Below are 15,312 nucleotides of genomic sequence, written 5' to 3'. Positions count from 1 at the left end.
AGATCACCTAATTATCTCAACCCCAACAGGCCTTCTCCAAGGCACATTGTATTGAAGCTGTCAAAAATCAACGACAAAGAAAGAATCCTCAAGGCAGCCAAGGAAAAAAAGACAGTAACCTACAAAGGAAAGCCCATTAGATTATCATCAGATTTTTCAGCAGAAACTCTACAAGCCAGGAGGGACTAGAACCAAATATTCAAACTATTGAAAGAGAGAAATTATGAACCAAAAATAATATATCCAGTAAAGATATCCTTTAGATATGAAAGAGAAATAAAGACCTTTCCAGACATACAGAAGCTGAGGGAATTTTCTAATACACGACTTGCACTACAAGAAATACTAACGGAGGCTATTCAACCACCATCAACAGGGACAATTTGTGGCATCCAAAACATAAAAAGGGGGAGAGTAAAGGCCTGAACCAGAACATGGGAATGGAGAAAGTAAGCATGCTGAAGAAAATTGAATACTCTAAATATCAAACTTTCTTTTACATAAACTTAATGGTAACCACTGAAAAAACATCCAGAACTGAAATATGTACCATAATTAAAGAAGAAACAGAAGGAAAAATCATAGAATACCACCTCACAGAAATAATACACAATAACAAAAAGGCAAAGAAACCATGGAGACATAGTCTTACTAGAAAACTGAAGACAGAATGATAAGAAATCCTCACATATCAATAATCACCCTACATGTAAATGGACTGAACTCACCAATAAAAAGGCACAGAGTACCAAATAGGATCAAAAAACTAAACCCAACCATATGCTGTCTCCAAGCGACACATCTCAGCTACAAGGAAAAGCATTAGACTCAAAATGAAAGGGTGGAAGTTTATACTCCAAGCCAATGGTATCCAGAGAAAATCACGTGAAGCCATAATGATATCAGATAAAACAAATTTCAGGGTGAAAAACGTAACAAGAGACAAAGATGGACATTTCATAATGGTAAAGGGGACTATACAACATGAAGAAATAACAGTCATCAATATTTATGCCCCCAATCAGGGAGCACCGAAATATACCAAGCAACTACTAACAGAACTAAAGGGAGATATTGACCAAAACACAATTATACTAGGGGACCTAAACACATCATTGACAGCTGTGGATAGATCATCCAAACAGAAAATAAATAATGAAATAGCAGCCCTAAATAACACATTAGATGAAATGGACATAATTGACATTTATAGAGCACTTCATCCTAAAACATCAGACTATACATTTTTTTCTAGTGTACATGGAACATTCTCAAGGATAGACCATATATTAGGACATAAAACTAGCTTTGGCAAATTTAAGAAGATTGAAATCATACCAAGCACATTCTCTGATCACAAGGCTTTGAAATTGGATATCAACTATAAAAAGAAAGCAAGAAAAACTACAAATACTTGGAGATTAAACAACATACTCTTAAAGAACGACCCGGTCAAAGAAGAAATTAGAGGAGAGATCAAAAGATACATGGAAACAAATGAGAATGAAAATACATCATACCAAAATTTTTGGGATGCAGCAAAAGCAGTTTTAAGAGAAAAATTTATACCATTACAGGGCTATCTCAAGAAACAAGAAAAATCCCAAGTAAATAAGCTCACGTTACACCTTAAAAAACTAGAAAAAGAAGAACAAATGAAACCCAAGGTCAGCAGAAGAAAGGAAATAATAAAAGTCAGAGCAGAACTAAATGAAATAGAGAACAAAAAGACAATAGAAAAAAATTAATGTGACAAATCTTTTCTTTGAAAAGATTAACAAAATTGACAAATCCTTGACTAGACTCACTAAGATAAAAAGAGAGAAGACACTAATAAACAAAATCAAAAATGAAAAAGGGAAGGTTATAACGGATGCCACAGGAATACAAAGCATCATCCAAGAATACTATGAAGGAGTATATGCCAACAAATTCAATAACCTAGAAGAAATGGACAAGTTCTTAGAAACATATAGCCTTCCTAGGCTGAACCATGAAGAACTGGAAAATCTAAACAGACCGATCACCAGTAACAAAATTGAATCAGTCATCCAAAACCTTCCCAAAAGCAAAAGTCTGGTACCAGATGGCTTCACTATCTAGCCTTGGCAAATTTAAGAAGATTGAAATCATACCAAGCATTATTCTCTGATCACAAGGCTTACTTGAAATCATACCAAGCATTATTCTCTGATCACAATTCACTAGTGAATTCTAGCAAACCTTCAAAGAGGATCTAATACCAATCCTACTCAAACTCTTCCAAAAAATTATAGAAGAGACAGTACTCCCTAACTCATTTTATGAGGCCAATATTACCCTGATACCAAAACCTGGTAAGGAGAACACAAAAAAAGAAAACTATAGACCGATATCTCTGATGAATACTGATGCAAAAATCCTAAACAAAATTCTAGCAAATCGAATGCAACAATGCATTAAAAAGATTATTCATCACGACCAAGTGGGGTTCATCCCAGGGGCATAAGGATGGTTCAACATATACAAATCCATCAATATGATACATCACATAAACAAAATAAAGGACAAAAATCATATGATTCTATCAATTGATGCAGAAAAAGCACTTGACAAGATAAAACATCCATTTATGATTAAAACACTTAATAGAATAGGTATAAAAGGAAAATACCTTCACATAATAAAGGCCATATATGACAAACCCTCAGCTAATCTTATAATTAACAGTGAAAAACTGAAGCCCTTTGCTCTATGTTCAGGAACACGACAGGGCTGTCTCCTATCACCTCTGCTTTTCAACATAGTGTTGGAAGTCCTTGCCAGAGCAATTAGGCAAGACAAAGAAATAGAAGGCATCCAAATTGGGAATGAAGAAGTTAAATTGTCACTCTTTGCAGTTGACATGATGCTATATATAGAAAACCCTAAGGACTCCACCAAAAAGCTTTTAGAAACAATCAACAAATACAGTAAAGTTGCTGGCTACAAAATCAACATACAAAAGTCCATTGCATTCCTATATGCTAACAATGAAATCTCAGAAAAAGAAATTTAAAAAAAAAATTCATTTTGCAATTGCAGCAAAAAGAATAAAATACCTAGGAATAAACTTAACCAAGGATGTGAGAGACCTATATGCTGAAAACTATAAGACATTTTTAAGAGAAATTGAAGAAGACACAAAGCAATGGAAAGACATTCCGTGCTCATGGATTGGAAGAATCAACATAGTTAAAATGGCCATATTACCCAAAGCAATATACAGATTTAATGCAATCCCCATCAAAATCCCAATAACATTTTTTAAAGAAATAAAACAAAAAATCATCAGATTTGTTTGGAACCACAAAAGACCCGGAACAGCCAAAGCAATCTTAAGAAAAAAGAACAATACTGGAGGTTTCACACTCCCTGACTTTAGCTTGTACTACAGGGCAACAATAATCAAAACAGCATGGTATTGGCAGAAAAACAGACACGTAGACCAATGGAATAGAAATGAGATCCCAGAAATAAAACAACATTAATATGGATAGATAATTTTTGACAAAGAATCAGAAAACATACAATGGAGAAAAGACAGCCTCTTCAATAAATGGTGCTGGCAGAATTGCAAAGCCACGTGCAAAAGAATAAAACTGGACTGCTATCGGTCACCATGTACCAAAGTTAATTCAAAATAGATCAAAGACTTAAGCATAAGACCTGAAACAATAAACTGCATAGAAGAAAACGTAGGTACTAAACTTATGGACCTTGGGTTATAAGAGCATTTCATGAATTTGACTCCAAAGGCAAGGGAAGTAAAAGCTAAAATAAATGAATGGGACTATATCAAACTTAAAAGCTTCTGCACCGCAAAAGAAACCATTGACAAAATAAAGAGGCAACCAAGTGAATAGGAGAAGATTTTTGCAAACAGTGCCTCTGTTAAGGGGCTAATATCTAAAATACACAAGGAACTCATACAACTCAACAACAAAAAAACAAACAACCCAATTTAAAAATGGGCGGAGGACCTGAAGAGACATTTCTCCAAAGAGGACATACAAATGGCAAATAGACATATGAAAAAATGCTCAACATCACTAATCATCAGAGAAACGCAAATAAAAACCACAATGAGATATCACCTCACCCCAGTTAGGACGGCTATCATCAACAAGACAAATAGTAACAAATGTTGGAGAGGCTGTGGAGAAAAAGGAATCCTCATACACTGTTGGTGGGAATGCAGACTAGTGCAGCCGCTATGGAAGGCAATGTGGAGGTTCCTCAAAAAATTACGAATAGAATTACCATATGACCCAGCAATCCCTCTCCTGGGTATCTACCCAAATAATCTGAAAACATTTATACATAAAGACACCTGTGCTCCAATGTTCATTGCAGCTTTATTTACTGTGGCCAATACATGGAAACAACCAAAATGTCCTTCAATAGATGAATGGATAAAGTTGTGGTATATATACAAAATGGAATACTATTCAGCAGTAAGAAAAGATGAAATAGGACCATTTGTGACAACATGGATGGATCTTGAGATTATAATGCTAAGTGAAATAAGTCAGACAGAAAAAGCAGAGAACCGTATGATTTCACTGATATGTTGTATATGAACCAAAAACAACAAAAGAACAAGACAAACAAATCAGAAACAAAAACTCGTAAACACGGACAATAGTTTAGTGGTTACCAGAGGGTAAGGGGGGAGGGGGGTGGTAGATGAGGGTAAAGGGGATCAAATATATGGTGATGGAAGGAGAACTGACTCTGGGTGGTGAACACACAATGGGATTTATAGATGATGTAATACAGAATTGTACTCCTGAAATCTATGCAACTTTACTAACAATTGTCACCCCAATAAACTTTAATGAAAAAAAAAAGAAGTTGCATGGTGCCAGATCCAGTGAATAAGGTAGATTCATATAAGGTAGAGGACACACTATAATGATTTTATTTGACAGAAATTGTTCCATACCAAAGCAATGTGTGACACGGAGCATTATCATGATGGAGGATGATTTATGGCACACTTTAAAACACAATTTCTCTCAACCGTAGCTCACACCCGACTGACTGCAGTGAACAAGTTGAAACTTGTCAGACACTGTTACTAAGGTTCGACGCACAGCTGCCCGTATTGAAGATCCTGCCTTTCCATTGAACGGCACCCAGCAGCAGCATTCACCATATTTTGTGATTACACCAGAAAGTTTCCATGTCACACATCACTTCTGGTACGGCAATTTCTGTCAAATAGAGACACTACAGTGTGTCCTCATCCACCTTATTCACTGGATCTGGCACCACGCATCTTCTGGCTCTTCCCCAAACATTAAACCTTACCATGAAAGGTAAACATTTTGAATTGATTCAGGACATTGAGGCAGTCATGACAATGCAACTAAAGACACTCATAAAAGAGGACTTCCAGAACTGCCTCAGGAAGTGGCAAGAATGATGAGATGCATGAGTTTGAAGCAAGGAGGAGTATTTTGACGGGGATTAATGGCAATGTGTCTTTTACTGTAACAAATTTTTTTTAAATTTAAACATTCACCGTATTTGTTGATCACACCTCGTATATGCACCATTCTGTTCATTGCAGCATTACTAGTAATAGCTAAAATACGGAAGCAACCTAGATGTCTATCAACAGATGAATAGATAAAGAAGATATGGTAAACATATATATATTATATTATATATGTATAATATAATATATATATATATATATACACCATGGAATATTACTCAGCAATAAAAAGAATGAAATATTGCCATTTGCAATAGCACGGATGGACCTAGAGGGTAATCTGCTACGTGAAATAAGTCAGACAGAGAAAGACATATACCATATGATATTACTTATATGTGGAATCTAAAAAAAACAAAACAAATGCATAAGCAAAACAGAAAAAAAATCCATAGATATAGGCAACAAGATGATGGTTGCCAAAGGGACCATCCTCCCTCCTTAGGATGGGAATAAAAAAAGAATGCATCAAAAGAGCAAATTCAGGCTACAACTGCCATTGGGGTCATCTTCCCAGGCCTTGATCCCTGCAAGGGGTGAGATGGAAAGCCTGCAAGGTGAAAGTTACCATTCTGGGAACTTCTAGAGAATGTGGGTGGTTCTAAGATCGCCTTCAAGATTGGTGCTGAGATTTGCCTAGAATTCACAAAATCTAGAAGTGTGGTTGTGACCCTCAAGAACAAACAGTTGTCTTTCCTCTCCTGCATCTTTCATCCAGGGATAAACATTTCTCAAGTTTGTGGTGCATGAACCATTAGTATAAGGACTCCAAGTCCCTACCCCAGACCTGCCGAATCAGAACATCTAGAGTACAGCCCAGGAATTTATGTTTTTTAGTTTCCTGGAGTGATTTTTATGTATTCTACAATTTGAGAACCATGGATTTACAAGTTCATAAAGCCTCCTTCTAGAGTGCTTATGAAGTAGGCCTGACGATATATCAAAGTAGTTTCATTAAACTGGGAGATTCATTACATATTTTGAATACGTGTTACGTATTTCATTCTTCATGAGGACCAAATAGCAAGAGGTACCTCTCCAGGTAGGCACTTATGAGGATATCAAGACACATAAGGCCCACATTCATTCTCCTTAATACACTTACTATCCTGTACTCCTTTGGTTTGAGGTACTTTTGTCACCCAAAAGCAGATTTTTAAAAATATAGTTATTTATTTAACAAATTGATAAATTAATTCACACCTGCCATGAGATAGGTCCTGTCCTTGTCTCAACAACATAGAAATGAATACGTTAGGTTCCTGCCCACCAAAGAGTTCACAGTCTAAATCTTTCTTCCTGGTCTCCTCCAGCACTGCTATGGAACAATCCTCCATCTCATTCTCCACAGAGAATTTCCAGAAATGTCCTAGTCCACTGGTTTTTCACTGTGTTCCTTAGAGCTCTGAAGTGTCTCAGATGTTCCGCAGTGGATGTGTGGGTGGCCAATAAGTAGGCTCTGTATCACTACTTCCTGTTCAACCATAACAGCTCCAGTTTTCTCTACTTATTTTTTATTACATGTCTACATGAAATTTCAAGACAAGAAAGTTTGTAAAGTATCACTCTAGAATAGATATATTTTCAAATATTTACCTCCAACATAGAGTTTTCAGTGCTGTATTTCTACTCTTTCCTTCTTGTCTCCTTTTGATGTTTCTAGTTAATCAGAGATAACACCTCAAATTGGTGCTGACATGTCATAAATTTCCCACCAGCAATAATTTGATGAAGGCGGTTACCCTCAAGGGAGCTGGAAGCAGTTAGAAACACTAACTTTCAGTGAAACTACTGCTTTGGTATTTCACTTTGAAAAGAAGTTCTTGAAATGAAGTCAAGCCACACAGGAAATTCAAAACCACAAACCTTAACTCTCCCATTTCCTGAATTCTCATTCCAACCTGCTCCAAGCTTAGTCTAAACTGATTTCTTTGCTAAACTCCCCATTGAACTGTAGATTAGCACCTGCTTCCACTGTATTAAAAGATACTTTCATTATCTAAAATAATACTTGCTTTTCACATCGAAAGCCTAGCTTCCAGTTAGTTCAATTGTTCACAAGAACCTAGGAGTTGAAAGAGACAAGAAGGGCTTCTTTATTTATCATCAATTAATGATGTACATTAATGCATATGCTTCTATCAGCATACACATTTAGACACAGAAGAGTCGTGCTTCCCCCGCCCCCATCCCAGAGACCACATTTTAAGACAGGAAGTAGTAGAAAGGAACTCTTGGGCGGTGTAAGCACAGATTTCTGAGAGGATAAAATAATGTCCAAGTCCCTGAGAATGAACACAGAATATAATCTGGCTGGGGGACTATAGGCTGGGCTGTGCGCTCTACCTGCCTATACCTCTGTAGGCCAATAGGGGGCGCATGTTTACGTAAGGGTATAAATACTTGCTTGGTCTTGGGGTAGTTCTTGTTGAAGCAATTCTTACTGGACAGCAATTGGAGGTCTGCCCCTTACTGTTTGTGTTGGCACTTGTAGCTGATTAGGGTTACAGGAAGGGCTATTTCTGGAGAAGGCAGTTTACAAAGACATAGGTTTATTCTACTGCAATACTCACTCAATTATAATTAGTCTAAACTCACTATAATAATTTGGATTGGTTTTAAATGACCCCGGATTATAGTGAATCTTTGGCTTTAGAACCTGAAAAAGCAAAGAATTTAAGTCTCCACGACTTCCAAATGGATACAGTGATTGCTATGGTCATTCTGGGAAGAAAAGCTCAAATAGGGTTCCAGACTCTTCTCGGCTTTGTGAACTTGGACATCTTGTTTGACATCTCTAGCTTCATATTCCAGCTTTCTCTTTTGCAAGACATAATATTACATATCCATCGAACCTCACAAGGTTATGATGTGGATCAGGGTCCCTGACAGTGAGAGCATTCTATAAAACCCTATATAAATGTAAGGGAAGTATAATGAACTTTTTGTAACTATTACTGAATTAAATGAAATCATTAACTGGACCCAGCTCAGACCATAGACCCTTCTCAGATCCACTTAAAGTTAGTTTTTCTACTACCTCAAGCTCTCAGAGTGCAAACACCATTCTTAAAGTGTAACTGATAGAGAAAGACCTCTGTGGACCATAGCATTTAGGAAGTTAACCTAGTGAAGAAGGAAACATGCCCAAATGAAAACTATTCATGTTCTCTCACTTATTCCTAAATTCATATCTCCTCTCACATATGGATAAAGGCACAGTCAAAGGCAAGAGCAATGCTAAGCTGCATTTTCTGGAAAATGAGACATAAAAGGGTTCATCTCATGGGAGACTGCCTCTAAAACTTACTGGCTTAAGCACACACAAGACTTAATGGCTTAAGCACACGCAAGCACATGAAGGAAGTCATCCAAAATTAACTCAAGGAAAATTGCCTGTGTTATAGCACCATACTGCCAAATCCAACTACGCAATTTCTTTCACAGCATTTTTGGAAGGTGGCAGGCATGTAGGGGCACATGAAAGGTAAATACCCAAAGACTAGTACAAATGCAGGCATATCCATTACCGTCTTATTGAGAAAAATCACTCCACATCGTGAGAGGTAGTATGTCAGGTCTCTTCAGGTCATTTACTCAGAGTTATAAAAGCATGGAAAGCACCTTCAAGAAGGTGATTGATTGAAAGGAGAAATGCAGGAAAGACAATGTGGTTGTCAGCAAAATCTTCTCTCCTCACTGAATAAAACACATTAGCCGCACCAGGGCCTTCTCATACATATCTCTGTAAGTTATGCTTTTCATGCCTCCAGGGGGGCACCATTTATATTGATACCTATGAAAATGACACTCCCTGGAGTTGTTCAATGTACAACCTGCATGGCTGTACATAGCAGACCTAGGACAGCCTGCCTATCATTTGAAGGAGGGAATGGAGGGAAGGTATATGGACGAAAGAGACTTTACTTACAGATTGAATTCATATCCTGGTTTCCATATACACTCTGGACGTTATCATGGGCAAGTCACGTAACCTCGCTGAGTTTCGATTTCCTCCTCTGTAAAAAAGTGATCATGAAAAGATTGCTGGGATAAATAAGAGCTAAGTGACATCATGTAGATAGAAGTGCCTGATACATGGAAGGGACTCAGTAGCTGACAGTCACAATCACCACTTAACCATGGAGAAACATTCTGAGAAATGTGTTGTTAGGCAATTTCATCCTCGTGCGAACATCATAGAGTGCACTTCCACAAACCTAGATGGTCTAGCCTCCTACTGTAATTGTATGTACTATACTTTTACAGCACTAGCCGCTCAGTAGGTTTGTTTACACCAGCATCACCACAAACATGTGAGTAACGTGCTATGCTACGACATTAGGAGACTACAACATGACCTCGGCTACAACATTAGGCCAGTGATGTCTTTATAATGACTACGACCTTATGATGGCTAAGACTTTAAGACAGTGATGATGTCACCAAGCAGTAAGAATTTTTCAGCTTCATTATAATTTTATGGGCCCACCATCGTATACGTGTCTGTCCGTTGACCAAAATGTCATCGTGCAGTGAATGCCTGTATTAGCATTGACTCAGACTGCCACGCAGGTGCTGGAGGAAGGAGGTCTCTTTTATTTATAGAGATAATTATAATAATAATACCCTACATTTAAGTACAGTTTCATGTATTGCTATCAAAATAATCTTTTCTGTAGGTATTAGTAGTAGATCCATTTTACAGATTAGTTAAGTCACTTTTCCAAAGTTGCAAAGTAGAAAAGTGAAAAATCAAATTCCTTCTTTTGATTTAAAGTCCAATGCCTTATCTCTGAATAGCTCAGCAAGAAACAAAGGGGGTGAAGGAGGCACTTGAATAAAGATCGTTTGGCAAACTGGGTTGGTTACTAAGCCTCTTTGGCAATGGATTTTATGAACTCACTAATATTTACTTAAGATACTTCCTTTTTTCCTCATCAGAGACCTTTTGACTGCTTTTATACAACCCAGGTATAAGAAGAGAGAGATCAGCTCTCAGGCCACATACAAAGCACCAAGAGAAAGGAACTGAAACATATGGAGATTAAATGTTGACTCCAACCTAAATTACTTCCATTTGGCAGGAAATGTGTTTTGTTTTCTCATCTTATAACAGATGTGTATGATATGGAAGATATGATGTGTATGATATGGAAGATATGAACCAGTTTAACAATTACAACAAAAAGCCAGATTTTCAAGGGAGCTTATAATCTCATCATATTCCTTACCCTGATCCTGACCAAAGTTAGAATCCCCACTCCACACCTAAAATACCAAACTAATCAAAATTGAGAATTCTGAAATCTAACTGCTTGATGTTTTATCCTGCTACATAAAATTTTGTGCAAGGTTCTTCACCACTTTGTGTGCCAGTTTTCTTCTTCTGTCTAAGACTGAAATAGTAAATACAGAATAAGCCCTTAACAATAAAGGACTTTATGTATGGAAAGCATGTAGAAAAATTCTTGTTACATAGGAGGTGCGCAATAAATTAGGAGTGTATAATAATCCTAACTGTTTCTATACCTCATATAACAGAGTTCAAAATACATGAAGCTAAAACTGAAAAAGAAATAGACAGACATATCTACAATTATAGTGAGATTTCAGATACCCGCTTTCAATAATTGATAGACCAAGTAAAAAGAAAATAAAGATATAGACAACTTGGATAATACTTTAATCAACTTGATGTAATTGACAATTTTGGAACACTCCACCCAACAGAATACATATTCTTTACAAGTACTGTTATAAACTGAATGTGTTCCCCTACCTACTGCCAATTCATACTTGTATGTTGAAGGGCCCCAGTGTGATGATGGAGGTTGGGCCTTTGAAAGGTAATTAGTTTTAAATGAGGTCATGATGGTGGGGCCCCCTGATGAGATTAGTGTCCTTAAGAGAAGAGCAAGAGAGGCCAAAGCTTGCTCCCTCTCTATCATGTGAGGACATAACAAGAAGGTGGCTATCTGCAAGCCAGGATGGGGATCCTCACTAGGAACTGAATCTGCCAGCCCCTTGAGCTTAGACTTTTCAGACTCCAGAACTATGAGAAATAAATGTCTGTTACTTAAGCCACCCAGTTTATGGTATTGTGTTATAGCAGCCCAAAGCTAAAATTCAGAGCATGAGGTCTGGATTAATTTATCATCATCATCATCACCATTATTATTTAGTATAATTGACAGACAATACACTACACATATTCAAAGCATACAATTCGGTCAATTTTGTCGTATGTATATACCTATTAAACAAGCACTACAATCAAGATATGAACATCTCCATCATCCATGAAAATCTTCTCGTGCCCCTTGGTGATTAATCTTTGTTGCTCCTTACCCTCCCCCAAACAACTACCGATCATAATGGATTCATTTGCATTTTTCTAAAGTCTTATATAAACAGAGCCATATAGCACACACTACCATGTTTCCCTGAAAATAAGACCTGGTCGCACCATCAGCTCTAATGCGTCTTTTGGAACAAAAATTAACATAAGATCTGGTTTTATTTTAATATAACACCAGACCAGGTCTTTAGAATAGAATAGAACATAATATAATATAATATAATTACCAGGTCTTATATTAATTTTTGCTCCAAAAGACTCTTTAGAGCTGATGGTCCAACTAGGTCTTATTTTGGGGGAAATGTGGCATATAAATAGACCACATAGTGCACACTGTTTTGGCCTGGCTTCCTTTACTTGGCATAATTAAGATTCATCTTTGTTGTAGCATGTAGTATCAATGGTTCTTTCCTGCTTATTGCTGAATTGTATTCCATTGTATGGATGCTTTTAAAAACATTTCCTAAACAAAGAATTTCAGAGTTCACAGGGATAAAAGTTCACACCAATTACCCACAAAGTCATGTGGCAGGCTAGATCTTAGCAAAATTTCAAATAAACACTCCTCTCAAGTTGCTACAAAATGATCAGAGCTGTTTATCTTGTATTTGTGCAAATGATTAACAAACAGTATGGATTACAACAATCTAAGCAGTGTCCCATAACCACATTTCTACTACTCAGCAAGAGACAGCCCCATTGGCTCTGAGGAGCCAGAGAGTGGGGGGAAGCAGCAGGAGAAGCATAAAGAGCATAGGTCTTTGAGTTCTAGCCCAGCTGTGTGATTCAGGGAAAGTCCCTTTTCATGAGAGCCTCAGTTTCCTTACTCATAAAATAGGAAAACTGGACAGTCATGTCTCAGTCTTAGCATTTATGGAATCTCGGCCCTTGACGTGTTAGCACATGAGCTACCTTCCCTCAGCAACGCTTTATCTCGGGTAGATCAAACCCACTGCCAAGAATGAGTCCCTTTCCTTTTGTCCACCTCACTGGGGACTCAAACTGCCTAGAAGGAGATGACTTTTTTCTAGTTAGTATCCAAACTACAAGAGACTCCTTCTTTCAAAAGCTCTTTGCTGCCAAATTCTACTTATATAGCAGGCTGCCGCTCTTGGCTTGGAGCCCGTTTTTTGGCACGGAAAGAAGGGCCCTCTTCTGGTGTGTTTCAGATTGACACAACTTCTGACTCAGTCACAAACACTACTTACTGCTCTGGCTACTTCTGCAAACTGTGCTGTCCTGGGGCCCTCTTCCTCTAACTCTGTCCCTGTGAGGCATTCCTTCCCTCCTATATTCTCCTGAGACTCAGCAGGGAAGGAAGAACCAGGAGATGCAGAGGAAAGGAGGAGAAGGAGGGTAAAAAAAGAGAAGAAGGCGGGTACGGAGCATGAGAGGCAGTGGCTGCATCAAGGAAGCTGTGAAGGAGTGTTGTTATGGCAGAGATGGAGGGAGACTTGAGCGGTAGCACCTTGATGTCTTCATAGATACCTAAGGTCCACATTGTCACTGTCGGCATAAAGAGCATTCACTCATCCACTCGGCATCCTACTGCCCTATCTCATTTGATCTTAGGCAGGGCCAGTTGTTATTACCCCACCGCTCCCCATTTCACAGAGAGGGAAATTAATGGTCAGAGTGATTCAATGTTTTCCCTCAAAACAAAAAATCAGGCAGCTCAACCCAAGCCTCCTCAGGCTTTAAATTCTAGAGCCTACATCTAGGGACATTTATTGTGCTCTTTCCAAGTGTCAGATCTTTGAAGGAATCAAAGATCTGTAAGACATGGCATCTTCTTGCAGACACATTTCTCTCAGTAAAGAAGGCAGAGAATAAAGTTACTCTAAGAAGTGCCAGTGAAGTAGGCATGAGAAGAGGGGAGCAAGGAAATCAGGAAATCTTCCAGGTACGGGGAGGAAGGAAACCTTGCTCTAACTTTGACCTACCATTTCAGGGACAGAAGAGTCACAGGACCAAGCAAGACCTCAATGGGAGCTGTGGAAGAGAGACAACTTAAGTTTCTCTTCTTGTTTTGAATAATGATCAAAAGATACCTGAAAAAGGAAATAAGCAAAATATTTGCTGGGGTTGGGGGAGGAAGGGGGGAGAGTACCCTTGGGCCTTTGTCTAAAGAACTTCTCTTCACACTAACTTGCTTTTTTTTTTTTTAACTTTTAAATACAAATTAATGCATCCCAGCTGAAAGGGAGAAAGAGAGGTACACTGAATGACTGACCTCTGGTTTGGTACCCAAAAACGTATGAACTTGGATTATAGCTGCAGTGGGAATAAATTCATTGAATGGGGATGGAAGTTACTTTCTACTTTCTACTGTTCTCTAGCATTTAAATTTTTTCCATGAGCATGTATTACTTTTATGACGAAAGAAAAATCCATTTCTTCCTCTCCACCTCATCTCCACTTGTTTTGGGACAGGCATATTTTCTCTCACCTGTAATCATAAACCTTTTGTAACAACTTGTAACAAAAGAGCCTCTGTCTACAGAGTGTTTGCTATGGGTGAGGCAGAGTGCTAAATTTTCTAAATATCTTCCTTAATCCTCACTACAATTCTAAGGGTAAGTACTACCACCATCTTTTTATACGTGAGGAAATTGAGCTTCAAAGAGATTAACATAGTTAAAATGTCCATACTACCCCAAAAATCTATAGAGTCAATCCCGATCAAAATACCAATGGCATTTTTCACAGAACTAGAACAAATAATCCTAAAATTTATATGGAACCATAAAAGACCCCATATAGCCATGGCAACCCTGAGAAATAAGAACAAAGAGAGAGGTATCACACTACCTGATATCAAAATATACTACAAGGCTATAGTAATCCAAAGAACATGGTGTTGGCATAAAAACAGACACATAGATCAATGGAACAGAATAGAGAACCCAGAAATGAATCCATGCCTACAGTATATGGTCATTTAATTTATTACAAAGGAAGCAAGAATTTACATTGGGATAAAGACAGTCTATTTAATAAATGGTGCTGGGAAAACTGGATCACCTTCTTATGCCATATACAAGAACAAACTCAAAATGGATTAAAGACTGAAATATAAGTCCCAAAACTATAAAACTCCCAGGATTTTTCCCTTACCTGAGGAGATACATCAGTAAAAATATCACTAAGGGTAATGTCTGAGAGTTTATTTCATATATGTATATAGTAATGGGATATAAAGTACAGCATAGGGAATATAGTCAATGGTATTGTAATAGCTATGTACAGTGTCAAAGGGGTAGTAGACTTGGTGGGGTTATCACTTTGTGAGGGGTGTAAATGTGTAATCATTATGTTGTTTTGTATACCTGAAACCAATAAAAAAATTTTTTAAAAAGCAGACCATCTTGTGAAGGGTTGAGGGGAAACTCCTTTTAAAAAAAAAAGAAAGAAATTGAGCAGATTT

General features: G+C 37.6%; 1 protein-coding gene across 1 annotated transcript in view; it reads right to left on the bottom strand.

Annotated features, from left to right (window-relative positions):
• ACTA2 (actin alpha 2, smooth muscle) overlaps window positions 1–13,877 on the bottom strand; it is a 231,902-nt gene extending 218,025 nt beyond the window's left edge. Inside the window, exons 1-2 of the mRNA XM_081074814.1 lie at window positions 13,829–13,877; window positions 9,456–9,543 (exon numbers count right to left, since the gene is read on the bottom strand). The gene's annotated coding sequence lies outside the window, so the exon portion shown is untranslated. The remainder of the gene's footprint in view (window positions 1–9,455; window positions 9,544–13,828) is intronic.
• Between the last annotated feature and the right edge of the window lie 1,435 nt (window positions 13,878–15,312).

The sequence above is a fragment of the Rhinolophus hipposideros genome (assembly GCF_964194185.1).
Source record: "Rhinolophus hipposideros genome assembly, chromosome: 15".
In the NCBI taxonomy this organism is placed as follows: domain Eukaryota; kingdom Metazoa; phylum Chordata; class Mammalia; order Chiroptera; family Rhinolophidae; genus Rhinolophus; species Rhinolophus hipposideros.
The sequence above is the reverse complement of the archived record's forward strand: the minus strand, read 5'-3'. Positions and strand labels throughout refer to the sequence as shown.